Here is a 12,954-nt window from a genome sequence, read left to right on the forward strand (position 1 = left end):
ATATATTAACACCATAGCAATACAAGCTCTTTTTACTCTACTAATGTCTGTTTTTTTCACTTCTGGCATGCATTTATGGTCATAAAGCCTTAAGGCTAGAAATCCATAAAATACAACTCAAGTAAATATCACAACACTATTAAAACACAATGTTCGGGGTCATAGAAGGCCCTGTGCAGGCATACAGGGACAATTCAGCAGGACAGCATCCTAGCTGGAGCTGAGCTTGCTTGTAAGGAACCCTAAGGAACCCTTGCACTGTGTTTCAGAAGCATGTTATGACACATGGCCTTCAGGAGGGGCTTCAGGGCTGGGCTGTGGTGCTAGACCGGGGTTGGCTCCATCTTCACGGCTTTAAACTGGAAGAAGGTAGATTTAGATTAGATGTTAGGGTGAAATTCTTCACTGTGAGGGTGGTGAGACACTGGAACAGGTTGCCCAGAGAGGCTGCGGATGCCCCCTCTGTGGAGGCATTCAAAGTCAGGCTGGATGGGGCTTTGAGCAACCTGGTCTAGAGGGAGGTGTCCTGCCTATAGCAGGGGGTTGGAACTACATGATTGTAAAGATCCTTTCCAACCCAAACCGTTCTATGATTCTATGATTCTATAACGTACATATTTACTCATTTTTAAGCAGAAACAAAGTGAAGGGCTGCATTGACAACTTCAGTTTCTCTGTCCCTGTTTTCTCATGTTAGCAATTCTGTTATTTTCAAGTCCACACTCTGAGAATATTGACATGATTTTAAAAACAAACAGCTAACTTCATACAAAAACACTGCTTTTGCTCAAATAAACAAAACAATAATGATTATAAAATAAAAATAAAAACAATAAACAACTTAAAAAATAAGCTCAGCTTCCTGACAAAAGTCCTGAAGACAAAGTGACAATTTACAGTGGAGGTAGCTGATGCCACTGCTTCCCCTCAATGCTCATCAGTACTTAACCGATCACGCAAACTCCTATTAGTGAGATTCTTTTATATGAAATTTGAAACTGCCTATTAGAAACTGCCAAAAGCAGTGGTGGTGATTTCAGCTGGCCCACGACTCTGTATTAAAGGAGCTGTCTTTCTTCTAGCAGATGTGCTGTGGGGCCATCACCAGAGCGGTGGTAAGAAGCTGCTGTATAGGAGCAAGGGAGGCTGAAAAATTCTGAAAGCTTGCAGCTCTTCCCAAATGACTGATTTTCTGCAAGAAGCCTTTTCCTGTTCATTTTACAGGCGCCCTTTCCCTGGTATTGTTTGTTGGAATATTTTTAGAACAGAATTTTTACCCATCAAAGCACACCTCCAGTCCCTCTCCTCCTGCATGCCTCAAACACATGAAAAAAGGGAGTAAAACTGTAGCTGGTACCTCTTCTCCTCTCCAACACTGAGTAGACAACACGCTGAAAAAGTAGGAAGCGAAAGGGCTCTGAACACATAAAGAGACTGCTGAAACAAAAGAATGAAAATTAAGTATCCTGACTTTTTCCTTCGAAAGAAGGTTAGTCATTAACACTGAGGAAGTTCACACCAGCAAATTCCCAGAGCAAAATGGAGATTGGCAGCCAGTTATTCCAAAGGTAGCACATAACATTTAGCAAACATGACTGGCACTGGTAGATGTCCAGGAAATATCCACTGCCAGTGTTTCTCATGAGTAGGAACTTCAAACTACTTCTGTATTTCTTGTTTGAGATATCATGGAACACTGTCTGAAAGTAAACCAGAGTTCTTTTCTAATGAAACAGATACATTAGTGCAAGACACATCACAGAGTAAGATTCCCTTGGATCTTGTACTTTCCACAAAGAGAAAGGAAAGATCTGATTCTGTTGGTCTGAGAATAAAAGAGAATGCCACGTTATGCAGCATTGGCTGAAGCAGTATGAACTTTGCAAGAGAAAATCAGAATCCATCTTTGGTAAAAGGTTTTGATGAGCTTTTTGGTATGACAAGCTGAGAACCGGTTGTACAGATCTGGATCTTCTTCTCCCTTTTCACACATGAAGCAAGTAGCTGACAAGCAGCATTAGATAGTAGCTTAACTCAGGAGGATTTCAATGAAGTTCTATTGACAAACGGTCCTTATTTGGAGGGCAAAGTCCAGTAGGACCTTAAAAACTCTTCATGACAAAATAATGGAACATCTTTCAATTCAAAACTTAGCAGGGTATGGCTAGGGCAGCTGCTAAAAGGACTAAAATAAGCTTGTATGAAAAGTTATGTTTCTTTAGTTCCACTACATAATCAAAGGTAAGTGGAAGAGCTAATGATGGGGAAGACAACTTCAAAGAACCATCATTTTACAAGTCTCTTTGCTAAGTTAGAACAAGTAGTCTTTTTTGCTGTTTCTTCCTGCAAAAGGACTTTCCTGAGATGTCTGGCATTCGGGTAGTGAAGGAAAAACGTTTTAGACTTAGGTGAAAATCTGCAACCTTAGCAGAAAGCAGGTCTGATAAGAGGAGAGCAGCATTCTGGGTTTCCAAATAGACATAGTCACTAGATCATGAAACCAAACTACCCAAGCCATACCAAGCTTTTCTATTGGAGATTCAAAGCTCCTGGAAAGCTGATAGAAGGGACACAATTATCTCCAAATACGTACTGTTTCCTTTCAGGACTGAGATGATCTCACATTATGCAGTCTGTTGATATACAACAAGTATATGGTCTCTAAATAACAAAATTGAAAAAGCAGGGGAAGAGAAAGGCAGGGTGCTTTGCCTTCCATGGTATCTATTCAGAAACTGGCTGGGCATCAGCCTGCTTTGGGTAGGTGGTGAGCAACTGCTTTCACACTGCTTGTTTTTTTCTCACTTATTGAATTGTCTTCACCTCCACCTATGACTTTTCTCACTTTTAGTCTTCCTATTCTCTTCATATCCATCTGGGGAGGAAAGAATGAGCCAGCAGCAGCATGGGTGTTTAGCTGCTGGCCAGCATCAAGCCACCATACAGGCCTATACGGAATATGTATGCTCTAAGACACTGATATATAATCTGCACTTAGCTTCCACAGACTATGTTAGCATGCTCACTAACCAAATGGACAGAGCTGCAGTTATCCTCCACATTCAAACTCTGTGGCTTTTTGGAATGTTGTCTGGAGACAAACTGACATTCAGCTTGGACAGAAACAAAGACATTAGAAAGATCTTAGCAAAGTCTAATGGGAGAAAACTTAAAAAAACCCCAACCAATTAAAAGAAACAAAAGAAGAAAAAAATCCCAGCTGTCAGAATTGTATCTGGCTAGCAACACTACCTTAGAATTAGCCTAAAAGAAACTGGTCTTTGTCAAACTAGTTGTAATGGTTCCAGCAAACCCCTGTTGACTCAAAATGACAACATCAGAATGGAAGAATGAGGTAGGATGTCCATCAGTGACTGGAACAGTACTCAGGAGAGCTGGGGGACACTAACTCCTGCAGGAACTGCTGCCTAACTCTTGCTATCATCCTAAAAGCTACACAGATGAGGAACTTGTCAGCTACATTCATCTCTTAGCAAAAGCCAATAACAGCAGCTGTGTGAAATAGTAAACATGCTACCACAAATAGCACAGTTCCTGAAGCTGCTTAATGACTCCTCTTTTACCAGCTAGCTTATTAATATAAAAAGGTTGCAGTAATGACTAATCTAGTCCTGAAATTCAAAAGCTTTCAGGTAAGCAAGGAATGCATAGGCTCCATGAAGACTATGAACCTCTAATAAAGTGAAAATGAATGTGGCACAGCTGAAGAGAATGAGGAAAGAAACTCTGCCTTATACAATCAGTTTTAGAGAACCTGAAAAGCAGAGATGTAGTCTGTCTCTTCTACCTTCTTGCCTGTGATACAGAGAAGAAAAAGAGCTCAAGACAACAGTTTGTATTTTAGCAGTATCTCACTATGCTGTCTCAGTACAGACAAGGTGAAGGGACATCAAGAATCTTGATACAACATGGAATTAATGTTAGAGGAACATCTCCTATTCCCATCTGTAGACTAAGGCTACAGTACAAAACAAACACAATCAAGCTGCAATTCTTCTCTGAAGAAAAACTAGGTTTTCTGTAACAAATGCTCAAACATATTTCCTCTTTTTATTTTTATTTTTTTCTCCTCTCAGAATACTGCCTTGGTTTCCTGCAATGTCTAACTTTGGACCTCTTGAGGCAGATATCTTATCTTTGCATATAACAGTCCACAGTCAGTCTTTCTTCCATCAGTTTGTCTGGCCCCTTTTTGAACTCACATAAAAGTCTGTAGCATCTTGAAGCAAGAAGTTCCACTCTGTGCATGGTGTCTAGGACCATTTCATTTTGTTTGTGACACCTGCCAGTTTCATTTGAAGTCCTCTGTTTGCTGTACTGGAAATGAGTGAACATGCTGACTCTATGTTTACCCAGTCCACATCCCTCATGATTTCAGACATGCCACGAAACCCCTTCTTTCGAGTCATCTAATCTCTTAGCACATGAACCCCAAGCTATCAGTCACTTCATACAAACTGCAGAGAGAAGGAAAGAAGGCCAAAACACAGAAAAAACGCACATTTGAATGTGCTAGGGCCGGTGGCAGAAGAGAGCAGGCTATCCAACAGTGCACCATATTACTTTTCCTACCACAGGAGCACACAGATGACTCTCAAAAATGGGATGCCAATTCATTACTGCCAAATTTGGACCGCCTTGCTCAAACACATAAAATAAAGAAGAACCAGACCTCAAATGTCTGGAAAAACAGGCTCAAAGGAATTTCAACAAATCAGAGAAGTCAAATGTGAAGTCCTGTACCTGGAAGATGGAATCATACAACAGAGCAGACTGGGCACAGGCTGGATAGCAGGCAGCTTGGCAAAAAGGGCTTGAGTCTTGGCAGACAGTAAGTTCAAAAGGAGTCAGTACTGTGGCCTCTTAGCCAAATATGTACATGACCATGTTAGAAAGAATGTCAAGGGAAGCAATCCTTCTCTAGTCAGCATGTGTGAGATCATACTTGGAGTACCCTGACCCTTGTTTTGCTCCTGGGGGGCAAAGCAAAGATGGAGACACACAGTTGCAGTAAATAACAATCAGACAGGAGGCAGCATTTTTTCACCATGACATTAGGTGGAAAAGGTGGCTCAGAAAGGCTGTGCAATTTCTATCCTTTAGAGATTTTCAACATCTACTGGACACAGCTCTAAATCAGTACTACCAGGGAAAGACAATCTCCTGAAATTCCTTCCAACCTGCATCCTTCTATGACTGTAACAAATTTGGTCAAAACACTGATCAAGTCAGACAAGAAGGCAGCATGGAACTCACTGTTCTTGGGGCAAAACTAGCAAATAATAACTGAAAATACTGTCTAGTATTGTCCTCTAAGCTCACTGTCACTGGTATCCTCCTGAAATAAAAAATGGTCAAGACACAGCTTAGATTTCTTTCCAAAAGGCTGCATCCATTTTTTTTCTCAGTGCAAAAATATGAGTTTCTCCTCTTCCCCTTTTCCTCACTTGTGACAGATGTTGTGCAAAGTGCTAAACTAAAAAAGCAAGCTTTGCACCTGTTCTGAACGCAGCAACATTTGTGGTTATCCTACCCTCTCCAGAAAAGTATGCAGTTTTATACCATGCACAAGGAGAAATATGTTCCTCACTCTAATAAGCTAGACATAGCAGTTTCATCCTTCCTGTGGCATGTAACTTTCGAGGGAAGTTGTGGTTAGTTAGCAGAAGGCACATCGATGCAGCCTACTTTAAATATAGAGATGCTGAAAACTGATTATTCTCAATTTACTAGGCTACTAAGCAGTCAAATAATGTTTTGACAACAGCTAATGATACCAAGCAATCTGGTGAAACCTTCATAATGCAATTTCTAAGAATGGAAAGTTACAATAATGCTGTTTAGTTGTAGTAACAATATAGATCCCTTTGCCCCGTTGGACAGGAAGAGATGAAGCAGCTGTGTCAGCGGCATCTATGAGGTATTTTTGACAGTGAAAGAAAGGAAGACCCCAGTTTTTGGGGTCTTTCCATGCTAGAAAACACATTTTTGCATGCTGGAAAAAACTGAAAAAAGAAGTACAGTGCATTTTCAATGGAAGCTATTTGAAACAACACAGGTACCCATCAAAATCATATTCCTTCACTTAGCTGAGCACAGATCAACTATTTTAAATGTGTCTGGGATAGCAAATAAGAAAAATATATAGTAGTTTATTTTTATGCTAAAGGAGGGACAAGAGGGCAAAGTTTCATATTCATATTAGTTTAGATAAACTACAGAATGATCCCATTATTTGGGTTTTCTCCTAAATCACCACTTACATTCCACAAGAGCTCAAAGTTGAAAATCCAAGTTAAAGCCCAGAAAGATACCATTTGTTTGAGCAATTTTTTCTGATAGAACAAACAGAAAGTCTGCCTTCTGTCTTTCCATCTATAATCATTTGTCTATGATTCTGCTCTTTGTACTTACAAATATATGTTTTTTCTGAAGTACTCCTCTGTTGTTATGTTTAAACACAGTAAGGAGATGGTGCTTAGGAACACAGCTTAGTAGCGGACTTGGTCTCTGCGTGGATGGTTGGACTGGATGATCTTAAGGATCTTTTCAAACCTACATGATCCTATGTTTCTCTTTGTATATCTCTGATTCTTGACAACATCTCCTTATCTCTCCTCATGGCTTTGTTCTAGACAAAAAACCAATGTAATTTATCAGACAGGATATCTGGCTAGAGGTCTCTAAGAACACAATGTCTTGCGTATCACTAAAAAACTGTGGCCTGGAAGAAAGTATCTCAGTTCTATGGAGAAACAAAATATCAAGCCATCTGAATTTGTTGGTATAACACATTATGTTTGTATAAATATCACCAAAGAAGGATCTTTCATTTTTAACTCCTCCTTAACCCACGAGCTACAGCAGAATAATAAGCAACGTGCTCTGATACCACCAGCAGCAGCGCAACTAGTGATGGCTACAAAATGAGCAGCTTTCAATTCTGGGCACAGCTAGGCTACCTCTTCATCCTCTTCTGCTACTTTTCTCTTGCACCAGTAAGGCCATTCAGCCAGTATCCTCATCCCATGCCTTTGGCCTCAAGCAGTCTCTGCATACATGTGAGCACCAGGGAAGCTACCAACAGCTAAGCAAAACCTACCCAGCTAGACAGACCACCCCATGGACCACCACAGATAGTGAATCTAAGGGGAAATGCCTCCCGCTGCCCAAACTTGTTTTACTGCTTCCATTAAAGGCCGCTGTATGTTGCCTCCAGTTTTCTGTTGTGTGTGGAAGTTGAATTTGGAAAAGTCAGTTCCTCTTGCTGTAGTTCTGCATTTCTAATAGAATAAATTCATTGCTGGTGATGAGTGGACACTTACTGTACAGCTCAGCATCTCCATTCAAGCAGCCAAGCACCACCATCATCCTATAACGCTTTTGCAGTGCTTCTTATGCTACAGCTTGCAAATTCCTGCTGAAATTAAATGACTCACAATTAGAATTCTAATAAAAATGCCCACTATAATATTTTTGGAACAGAAATCAGTGAAGAGTTAGTAACATACTGTATTTTGCACTGGAACAGTCTGCGCAGAGAGGCTGTGGATGCCCCATCCCTGAAGGTTCTCAAGGCCTGATTGGAAGGGCCCTGACGTAGCAGGAGGCATCCCCACCCACAAGGGGGAGTTGGGACTGGGTGGAGTTTAAGGTCCCTTCCGACCAAAGCCCTTCTGTGATTCTGTGCTTTTAGCAACAGATAAAGCCTCTTCAGCCTCTTCAGCCTAAGATAAGTTCTTCAGAGCTTTTTTATTTTTTTTTATAAAGTGGTGTTTGTCTTTACAGTTTGAATCAGTTTTCCAAGAGACAGCAATGTTTACTATTAATTTATATCCTCTGTAAAAAGTGATGTGAATATCAGGGCAAAACTGCGGGGTTTGAACTCTGAACTCTCTTCTCAGAAATCTGATTCTAATGCTCTTTCACAAGGTGTCACTTTCTATTTCCAAGCAAAAACAGGAAACAAGTGCACCTCATTGGTCACAGACACACTTGGGTGGAAGAAATTTTTGGTTCTCTCTTCAGAGTTTGCCAGCATCTCAAAAAATGAAATAAAATAAAACAAAAAACCCAGTTCAAAATAAGAATGATGATTAATGCTCCATCTAATTCACCTACTCACAGCAAACTCTTCCATACATATAAGAATGACAGCAGTTGCAAAGAAGGGAAAAACATTGGGGTGTATCAGTAAGATACACCAAAAATTACAGAGCATTAAAGAAATAAAGGTTAGGGTCTTAAGTGTCCTTTGCTTAGAACAGCAACACTTTTCTGACCCATAACATATATAAAAAAAAAAAAAGAGCAGAACTTCGAATCAGGCTGCAGCAGTAACTTCACCAATAATTATTTGTTTCACTGTGGTAGAAGCCAGCAGTGGACAACTGTTCCATAAAGGGTGAGGGAGCCACACAACCACTAATGCAGGTGTATGCCTCATAGACACCATGGAACTACTACTTAATCAAGGTGTACCTAGTCAATAACACAGTCAACCAATGTGTGCTTAAGCAATGCATAATTTGTTGATGTACAAGTAGTCAATGCATATTTAATCGTAAGTACAGGTATAATGTATTGTCTCCTCCAAATGAAATTCAGATTATGCACATTTGTTCTAGGACTGTAGCTTTATTAATGAGACGAGTAATGGAGCATATTGTCCAAGAGAATCTGAAAAGCTAAGTCCTCACTCAAGGCTTGACTGCTGACAGTTATGGTAGATTCTGCACCATGAGAAAGACCCTGCAGAAACATCAGTTATCTCAGAGCTGGTGAACCTCACCACAGGAAGGCACTGACCGAAGGCCTACCCAATGCTCTTATCAGCTCAGGGCTCTCAGCATCAGAAGAGACATAAGGTTTCACCACTTGTTATTAGCTTTTCTTGGCTAGTAATAAACAGCTATGTGCATTTAGGTGCTTGCGCCTTCCTTGCAAGGAAGCAGAAAGAACCAGCCTCTCCTTGATGCAAAATGCTTGCTATTTCATTTATTGCTTTTCTGACTAATACCAGAATGATAAAGCTGATTACAATCCCTTCCCTCCAAAAAGAAAAAGTGTTCTTTCAAACCAAAAAGACCAAAGTGATTAGGTTAAAAAATTAAATGAATGAATTTTTGTTGCAAACAGAACCAAAGTCGGACAGCTAATGATAAGGCTATAAGAGAATATAGGAAAAAAATGCAAGCAAATTGCTGGTCATGGAGAGTGTAACAGTGAGCTATCCTAAAATTTGACAGAGTTTCAAGCAGTGTTGACTCTGATAGGAACTGGAATGAAGTGGTGATTGTAAGAAAAGAAAAATATAAAATCTGAATGTTAAAAATAGTCCCATCTTTTCGGGTGATGAGGATGGCCAACAAATACACAGAAATATAGTAACTACTTAACACCTTTAGAGAAAGTATCTGTTTTCATTTCAGAAAGTTTAGTAGAAATACAAAATATGGTAACCATCCGTTTATTTTTCCACTTTTTTCAGTCCCATATTCCTCTCTATCTGCTACTCTGATTCTGATGGACAAGTAACAAACCATTCAGAGAGATGTAAGTAGTGCAGCTTCTTTTTAACAATTATTGGTTCTTCTAATAATCTTTGTTTAAAACTATCTAGTACATAAATCCAATTACAACTCATTTATTTTTAGAAAGGTTAAGATAGTTGGCAATATTTAACTAAGTTGGCAAAGGCTCACATAATGTTTATTTCCATAAGCTACTTCCAGAATGCTGACTGCAGCAATTAAACCTGCTGCAGTGCGGGCCAGTTTCTCTCCCTTTAAAAATAAAATATTTCCAACTTGAATAATCACACTTACTTCACAGAGCTCTAATAATAGCATCCTTATTGCTTGTGACTGATAAAAGTAACAAAAAAGTAAGTGTGGAAGTGGTGACACTTACTTCTCTAAGTGTCTGCCTGCAGATACAAACGCCACTTAGGACTCTCTGCTTGCATCTGCCAGAATCAGAAATAGCAGCCAGAAGGACCAGGGAAGCGATTGCCCCCTTCTACGCAGCACTGGTGAGCCTGCACTTTGAGTGCTGTGCTCAGTTTTGGGCCCCTCACCTCAAGAACCATACTGAGTTGCTTCAGTGTGTGTGAAAGAAGGGTATTGAAGCTGGTCAAGGGACTGGACACATGACTTGTGAGGAGTGGCTGCAGGAACTGGGGTTATTTAGTGTGGGGAAAAGAGCTTCAGCGGAGACCTTATTGCACTCTGCTACTACCTAAAAGGAAGTCGTGGTGAGCAGGGTGTCAATCTCTTTTCTCAGGCGACAAATGACAGGATGCAAGGAAATGGTGTTGTGCCAGGGTGGGATTTGATTGAATATTATTACAAGGAATTTCTTCACATTTTCTCAAGCTTTGGGACAGGCTGCCCAGGGAAGTGGTGGAGGCCCCATGACTGGAGGTATTGAAGAGACCTGGGGATGTGGCACTAAGGGATGTGGTTTAGTGATGGTGCTCAGTAGGTCTGGCAGATGGCTGGACTTGATGACCTCAAAGGTCATTCCCAAACAAAAGGAAAAACCTTTCAAAGCTGCATTGCTTTGCTTCTAAATTCATTCAACCGTTTGCAACACTTTCTTTATCAAAATACCTCCTCCACCTTCCTTTTCTCTTAAGTAACATTAAATAACATCTAACTATCAATTTTGTGTGCATGCACGTGTGCTCATCTGAAAAGCGTGATATCAGCAACACAGAAGTAAGCCTAACATCTCAGATGGCACAGCTTTGTATAGGGCAGATTTTGGCTGATAACAGTATTTCGGTCTCTTATCGCCCTTAAATACAGGGCTTGTAGCAACAAAACGTGTAGAACCCTGTCAGGCAGGTTACAGGGTTCTTCCTCATCTGTCTCCCTCCTCTGGCAAAGGTTACTGGTGCTAGAGCAGCCAATGCTTTACTGACAAGCATCCCAGCAATCAAACCTGAATCTTGTGATACAGTCACAGAGAGACAAAGTCCTTCCTCTGCCCTCCAGCTACACACTCCCGTTGCTTTCCTTGCTTTGGTCCTGGTATTCATCCACCCACAAGTGAGAAGGTTCAGAAACTTCAGGCAGAGCAGAATGATATACGTGTGCTTTTATAACATTGTTTTACCTCCCTATAACTACTGCCTGTATGAAGCCAGATGACTGCAAGTTGCAGATAGGAAAGTGCAGGCTGCACGGCTCCGTAAGCAGCACCCTGCACTTCATCAACTCACTCACGTATTAAAACTGCACCTTCAGCAGGTGAGGAAAAGCCACACGTTTATTCTTGCAGACTTCTTTAGAAGGCTCTGGTAGAGGGATGGAGAACACAGCTGAGGAAGTGATAATTACATTTTGAATTAACACAGCTCTTTCCATCAGGCAAATACGTCAGAGCCCTCAGGTCAGATAATGTGTCACTTCCGAGATAATAAAAAACATCAGCTCTCATTTTCTGATCTAGTCCCTTGATTCTAGCTCCTTTTCACTTTTACTACTGCACTGAGCAGAAATTATTTTAATGGAGTTTACTGGCATGTATTGCAGATTTTTTTTGGAGGTGGGATAAACTATAGATGGAAGAAAGTATGCACAGAGGCAAAAGAAAGGAAGGAGTATTTGCTATTAAGTGTACATTTGCATGAACATTCACTAGGATTACTGCAAACACTCACCTCTCATAAATGCAGCCTAAAAGAAATTAACTGAAGAAGGAATGTAGACTTCTTAGCATACGAGAGGTTAGATTGCACAGAAGCTAGCTACTGTGACAGACCATAGCTACTGTCTTGGGCCTTTTATGTACACTAAAGTGTGAATAAAACATGAGCTTTTCTATTTCTGGAATGGAAACGCTCCTTGACTCCACAGTGGACACAGAGGTTCATTTCTGGTATTTACTGCTAACTACCCTGTCTTCCCACAGTTTGCTGTTCACTGTGACAATCTGTCCAATTCTGAGCCACTCAATAAAAAAGAGACATGAACACAGTGAACAAAGCCCAACCAAAGTGATGATGATGATGCCCCGGAGGCTGTGGGGTCTCCTCCCTGGAGAGCTCCAGAAGCTGCTTGGCCATGGGTCTGGGCACCCTGCTGTGCTTGGGTCCAGAGCTCCCGATCAGCCATCCCGAGATTCTCTGACACTGTGAAATATATGAACTTAGATGAAATAACAATCAAGCAGTTGATTTCTGAGAAGTGATGCAGGAATTTAGGCTGAATTCTGGGTAAAACGTTAAGAAGAAAAGAGGGAAAGCACAAGATGTTACACTGCTTCAGCGACATATTTAAATGTTCTTTCATACCTCTGCCATAGTGCACAGCTATTAAAACACTATGTTAATCAAAAGGTGAAAAAAAAATGGTAGTCACAGACCCAGAGAACTACAGTGTGATAAAGGACATAACCAAATTAACATCTCATTATGGAATATGACCCTTAAGTGAAGGAAAACAAACAACCAAACATCAAGTCCTTGAAAAAACGACAAGTGACAGAAAAGCCATCCACAGAAAAGCACACGTTATTTTGAGCAGCTCTTAATGGAGATGGCTTTATTTTCCTAAGTTTATAAGACACTTAAAAAAAAATGTATACACGTTTTTTTTAAAAGAAGGAAAATACAGTTTTAAAACACATCAAGTATTTCGTAATACACCAAGATAATACTGGACTATTTAAGAGCTGCAAAAAAATAACTTCTTTTTTATTTACTATTTTACCAGAGTGAAGTGGATGTGTTTTACCAATCTAAAAATCTTTTTCTTCACCAGAACGCAGTGGCAAAAAAAGAAAAAGGTAGATATGGAATAGCTGCTGTGTTTGCTGAGATAGTCTTGGGAACAAAGCTGCCTCTCAGATAGAGCGGTGCCATCACAATTAATTCATTTGCATCTTGCCCCATCTCTCCGTATTGTCAGAAAATTGGAAAAGGTG

General features: G+C 40.4%; 1 protein-coding gene across 3 annotated transcripts in view; it reads right to left on the bottom strand.

Annotated features, from left to right (window-relative positions):
- The window catches only part of UBAC2 (UBA domain containing 2), a 93,247-nt gene that overhangs the window by 51,060 nt on the left and 29,233 nt on the right, over nt 1-12,954 (bottom strand). The window lies entirely within an intron of this gene.

The sequence above is a fragment of the Tympanuchus pallidicinctus genome, unplaced genomic scaffold, assembly GCF_026119805.1.
Source record: "Tympanuchus pallidicinctus isolate F22 unplaced genomic scaffold, pur_lepc_1.0 scaffold6, whole genome shotgun sequence".
Classification (NCBI taxonomy): domain Eukaryota; kingdom Metazoa; phylum Chordata; class Aves; order Galliformes; family Phasianidae; genus Tympanuchus; species Tympanuchus pallidicinctus.